The following is a 6130-nucleotide window of genomic DNA, read 5'->3' on the forward strand; positions in this document are numbered from 1 at the left end:
TTTATGCTAATGGGGTTTTACAGGCCCTGATCCAACAAAGATATGCACGTGGCAGTTATGGAAATATTCATATACACACAGCTAAGCTCATGTATATGTCTTTGCAGGTTTAGGGTTACAGTCTTTTTGAACAAAAATACTTTTTTCACACTTCTACAGTTAGAGCAAAATCTGTTCATCTAGTTTAACTTGAAAAAAATCTCACTTTATGACTGGGATCACGTATGAAAAATTCCAGATGAAAGAAAGAATTTTTGAGAAAGTTATGAGCACTGGAAAACAAGAGCTTATAATGCAAGAATCAGTCTTCACAGCCATCTAAAATTAATTCATGCTACAAACACGTGAGTTTTTTTTTCTTGATGAGACTCAAAGCCAAATAGTATTCATTATATTTCAAAAAATCACACAGAGTTGGGCAGAATTTGCATCTTGTTATTAACTATATATCTCATATTTCCATATAATAACATTATTAAACACCCTTAATATTTTAGAAGGCAGACTACTTCACCATTGGCTTAAATTCATTCAAATCAGATTCCCTAAGAGCCATTATAAGTAATAAACCCGTCAAAGGAAATTGTTTTTTATCAGATTATTTTTAAATATTTTACATAAAAAGATGCATGTGACAGCATTCACTCCAACTACTGAAAATTTTAGTTTCTAACTTTTGTAGCAATGGACCATGTGAAAGTTTAGCATATTAAATATGGATACCATATAATAAACAACTAATAAACAGACTGTCAAATTAAGCTTTGAGTATGGTTTTGAGTCATCTCCTCTCTCAAGAACACATCAGAAACTTTAGTGGGCGAGAAAACTGGTTTACTTTATGTTTTCAAATTTCGGTGCTAGAACCAATGGATAAAAGCTGAACCATTGTAGTTGTTCTCAAGACATTTTGAAACTGTTTGTAATTTAGAATAACCTAATAAATAACAACAAACAAATGTTTCAGAATTTAAAGTCTTAAAAACAAGTTGCAGAGCATGATAAATTAGTTAGTTCTACTCTGTTATTTCTTACTCATTTCTGTTTCCATTAATCAACATTAAAATAAGAAAAAAACTTCAAAGTTAACTGAAATTATTATTTTTTACACAATGGAAATCCTTAAAAGATTTTTTTGCATTGTGTTTCCATCCCACTTCTCCCATAGGTGATCCTTATTCATATGAGAATTCCCTTTTGGCCAAATTGAGAGAGACAGTCCCAGCTGAATTTAATGAGCTCTGCTGAAAAAATAGATGCTATCGCTCTCACTGACTTTAGTGGAGTTAATGGCAGGGTAAGTAATAGGCACATGAATGAAAGGCCCCAATAGCATATAAACATAAATGAAAAAGTCTTTCTGTATTGTGCTTGTTTGTGATGCTTTGATGGCAATACAGAATAATGAATAGGAATGACATGGAGGTGAACAACACAGGCATAGGAAATCCACAGGTATTGATCCCAATGGCCAGACCTGTCACTCTCCTCTTGTGTCCCAAATTCTGTAGTAACTCTGAGTTCTATTCTTTTCTGGAAAGTAGATCGGAAGGGCTGGTATAAACATAGAAGCTAAGAAACACAAGAGAACATTTAACAACATGGAATATATGTTTCAGTGAAAATTAGTTTTAAATGGGAAGTGTAATCTCTGGGGCAGCAGATCCTCAACTAGTGTGAATTGCCAGAACTTCATTGAATTCAATACAGCTATGACAATTCACACTAGCTGTGGATCTGTTCCTCTAGCTCTAACAAATAAGGTGTTTTCATCACAATTTGTACTAAACCCCCATCAACAGTTCTTGGGATAAGAAACCATGAGACTGAAACCTATTTGATTTAGTAGATTCCACATGCTGGAGTCCCAGAGATATTTTATGGTCCAATTTGCCATACTCTTATACAGGCCTGAGATTAACAGCATTTTATATATATGTTCTAAACTAATGATGCTGAAAGTTAAACTCTTTCATTTAGACAACTTATCTACTGTACCTCACTTGTTCAATTGTAAGAAGTGCATGAAGAAATATATGTAATCATACCACTCCTCTGGGCAGTCATTTTATTGTGTCTGACCCTGCAATAAGTTACAAACAAGTCTTGCAGGAAGTCTCCTGGGTTGCCCACTGACCACTTTGGAATTCAAACCCTAAATTTTCTAGCAATCTGCCAGAGAAATATCCAACTGGGAAACTGTAATAAAAAACTGTAATAAAAAAAAAACAACAACCCAGTTCTTCCTCAGTGCCACCAGCCTGCCACCCCCCTGCCTACCTAAAACGGTAGCATCTAGGCATCGTAGCACTTTAATCTTCTGAGACTTGTCCTTTTGAAAGGCTCTTTAATATAAAGAAATTTTTAAAACTTACTAAACTGGATATGACTGGAACCCTGAAGCTTCCTAAATATCTAGTTTTAATCTCCCTATTGAAATAGTTCCTCTCTGCACCCCAGAGTTCAATAGCTGGTTTTCTAATTGCCTGGAACCAAAAGTACTAGTCCTTGAGAACTGTAATTTGTGCACTGTCCATTCTCCTAGAATAAGTGTGGTTTGTGCACTGTCTAGTCTCCTAGAATAAGTGTATCCCTTGGCTCCTTTCCATACTTAAGGACCTCAGATCACTGCTGCAAGCTCCAGAGGTTGCATACAGAAAGAGAAACTCCTGTCCTTTCTGGGGGAAAAGAGTTGGCCTACTTTGGCTGATTTTCCCAAATTCTTTGTGTGAGTATTGCTGTCAATAACTATTGTACTTCCATCTAAACCTCTATCCTGCCTGCCTTATTCTGAGACTGAAAAGTTTCAGACTCTCTGAACTGAGGAATTGCCTAAAATTCAACTATGATCATATCTAGCAGACTGGTAAACAGTGTGACCATCCCCACCCTATATGGTTATTTTGTTATTTCTGTTGTGGCAGAAGTGGCCAATATGCTTATGAGAAACTTATTTTTAGTAAGATTACTGCTAGTTTCCAGACTTGAGGTTATTAGTGATGGTGTTGCAGGGCACAAGCATAACACAAAGCTGCATTGAATCAAGACTGGGATTTGTATGCATTAAAGGGTGTAAATAAATCTCATTAGTTTTGTTTGGTTAGTCTTCTGGCTTTTCCTTGGGTTTGCCAATACTGACAAATTTTCCAGTCAGGGAGAATCAGGTCAGACTCTTTTCATCACTCCTTTGGGTCTATTCTTGGGTCAGGCCTATAAGTGGGCTGGTGCAGAACTCAGTACTTCAGATCATTTAACTTTGCCGTCCACTCTGCTTCTGCTCTCCTGCTTTCTCTGTAAGCTATTTTAGGTGCATTTAGGGCACCAATCTCTTTATGGAAACACAGTTTAACAAAAAATTCAACACTGAATAAACAAAAATGTAAAGGACTTGAAAGGAACTCTTTTGTTATCATCATGGAGTTAGGCTCTTAAACATGGATATTTTCCCCTTCTTCCTTCTTCTCTTTTTCTTCAAACCGTCTCTTCTTGCTCTCTCTCATCTTTAGATACATAGTACTGCAGATACACAGGGATTTTGCAAAAAGTGGGGTTTTGCATTAAGTTCTCCAAGGGGTTCACATGATCCCTAGTCACACTTCTTGCATAACACAGGATGTAAAATTTTACCATGTGATTCGCAAATCAATCCCATAGTTTCTGATGGACCTAGAGAATATTGTTTAGAAATACAACCAAACCGGGCATGACTTGGGGTAGTGCTGATCCCTTCCCTCCATTAAGGTGTTCAAAAAGCTAAGACTCAGCACTGATATAATGCCTTACTATCTGGTAGAATTATAAATACTTACCACCAACCTCAAAGGAGGCACAGTTAGCATTAGAAATGCACTAAAGACAACCACCACCCTCAACTTTTATTACTTCTTTAGGTCTTTGTTGCTCCTGTTGGCATGGCAGACGAGCTGCATTTAGGAAGCTGCCCCCAAGCACTGAAATACACTGCTCACCCTCTGCGGTGTGCGCTGGTCATTGCCTGCAGCTGTTTTACATGCAGCCAAGGCTGTAGCTCCTACAAATCAGGGAGAAGAGAGGGCAGCAAACGCACGCTCAGAAGCAAGGGGCTGAACCCTAGAACTGCGCCTTCTACGAGCCTGGCACCTGCAGGAAGCGAGTCGAACGCGACCATTTTCCCGCTCCCAGCAGCCACGAGGGAGTCGAGCCAGGCACGTGAATTAATTGAAGGCAGGGATTATATTCTCCGGCGGAGGATTACCATACCATCCTCTCGCCCTCTGCTACAACGCATAACGTAACCGAAAGCGGCTGATGCGTCTGAGGGAGCATTTGTCAAGGGCTCCCCGATTGGACGAACGGACCCTGCAATGGTTTGTTGGGAAGAGCCGAGCCGCCTGATTGGTTGCGTTGCACCTGCAATGCGTCAAGTAATGATGCCCGAAAGTGAGTGTGCTAGGGCTTTCCTGTGAATGGCTGCGGCGCGGGAGCGCAGGCGGGAGCTCGCTGCCTAACGATAGGCGCGCGCGAGCGCGCGGCGCCGGGCTCGGTCGGTGCGCGCCTTGCAGGGAGGATGCTGCATGCAGATCCATCCAGCAGCTGCAGCAGCCGGGGATGGTTATGGAGTTCTCTCTCTGCCTCCGCCTCCTCCTCCTGCTGCTGTTCTGATATGTGCTGCGGTGGCAGTGACTTGGTTCAGGGCGGAGGGAGCTTTTCTCCTTCCAGATCCCACTCCCTTTTTAAAAAAACCTCAACTTCTGAATCAGAAAGCAAGAGAAGGAGACGAACAGCCCCTCTTATAACCGCGCCCCTGCCCAAACACACAGCACCAAGAACTGCAAACGGGGCATTAAAATCTCTGTTACTCGCCTGCTGCTGTGCGGGTGCAACAAGCATTTTTTGGAGTGGTTCTTAGACTGTGTCAGTTAGGGGAGGATAAATGTACAGGGGAAAGATGTGCAGTCTTGTAACCATCTTACTGAAACGCGCTGCAAACACCTTCATTGCAGGGTAATGTTTGTGCAAAATTGGATCCAAATTGAAACCCTCCGTGCAAACAAAGGAGAACTTGACATATCGCCATTTAAGACACCCAACAGTATAAAATAAAATCTCAAACTCGTTGACCCTGACCCTGGCTAGCGATCATAGCTGTATATTGCATAATAAGTTACAAGATAAGGCTGCCAACCTGTGACAGTTTGAGGTTAAAGGAAAAAATAAAAAAAGATGAGCTACTTTTAAAATCATAGTCTAATCAAAATGTCTAATTGAAACACACATGCTGCAAAATATCCTTTATTGTAAGAGGAAGATGCTTTTAAAAACTGCCTCAGAATTAATCCAAAATGATGGAGTTTCTCTTCAAATAAGCAACAATTTACTGGCATGTCTGCAAAAGCAAGAATGTAAGAAACTAAACATGGGGATCATTTACAGAGGCTTATTATTTTATTGAAAGACTTAAGTATTTTTTGTTATTGAGGCTTTTGTATTGCTTTTTTGCAGAATCCTGTTGTTAAAGGGTGATTCAGCAACAAGTCTGTGAACATAAGGTAGGAAGTTTGTATTTAAAATGAGGCTTCACTTCTAAACACATTTATTAAAAGCATATTTGCATATGAAAAATCCTACTGCGTCAATTGCAACATTGAATAGGAACATGGGTCCTGACTGCCCAGTTCCTTGACTTCAGTGGGAGTTTTGCCTAACTACAGGATGCACTGCTCATTGTGTTCTGCTGCAAGAATTTTTAAATTCTTTTTACTCACTATGAAATAGAATGTATTCTTATTTTAAAATTATCCTGATTTCCCTTTCACAGCTTTGCAGTAAAACACTTTTTACTGTATTTTTTCCCAGAAGAATTCTTGCAAAATATTAGAGACAATCTAAGCACATGGTAGCTTCCAGCCAATTGGAACAAATAGAATGAAACCTTTATTGGAAAATGATATGCCTGTGTAATTATAATTATAACATTTATAGTGAAGGTTTGCTAAAACATAAAAGCAAGATTATGAGCTCAATCCATTTCTTACTTGGTCTTTTGAGTATGACAGCATTGTTTGGCAATATCAAATGTGAAAAACTTAGGTCTACAGGCTTTCCAGCAAAGGAATCTAAGGGAATTGGGTATAAAATAATAGGAAACTTG

The 6130-nt window shown here is 39.4% G+C and overlaps 2 long non-coding RNA genes across 3 annotated transcripts; one reads left to right on the forward strand and one right to left on the reverse strand.

Annotated features, from left to right (window-relative positions):
• Positions 1-2984: 2984 nt before the first annotated feature.
• Positions 2985-4413, reverse strand: LOC137158548 (uncharacterized). 2 transcript variants are annotated; one of them, XR_010921441.1, is made up of 2 exons: positions 3969-4413; positions 2985-3516 (listed from the first exon to the last, which is right to left on the reverse strand). It is a non-coding gene; the product is annotated as an uncharacterized lncRNA (long non-coding RNA). The 2 variants fall into 2 exon arrangements; XR_010921440.1 differs by lacking the exon at positions 3969-4413 and adding an exon at positions 3810-3934.
• A 5-nt stretch (positions 4414-4418) lies between these two features.
• Positions 4419-5927, forward strand: LOC137158547 (uncharacterized). The gene is made up of 3 exons (XR_010921439.1): positions 4419-5381; positions 5482-5528; positions 5798-5927. It is a non-coding gene; the product is annotated as an uncharacterized lncRNA (long non-coding RNA).
• Positions 5928-6130: the final 203 nt, after the last annotated feature.

This window comes from Emydura macquarii, unplaced genomic scaffold (genome assembly GCF_026122565.2).
Source record: "Emydura macquarii macquarii isolate MOO-44397 ecotype Brisbane River unplaced genomic scaffold, CSIRO-AGI_Emac_v2 contig_1713, whole genome shotgun sequence".
Taxonomy (NCBI): Eukaryota; Metazoa; Chordata; order Testudines; family Chelidae; genus Emydura; species Emydura macquarii.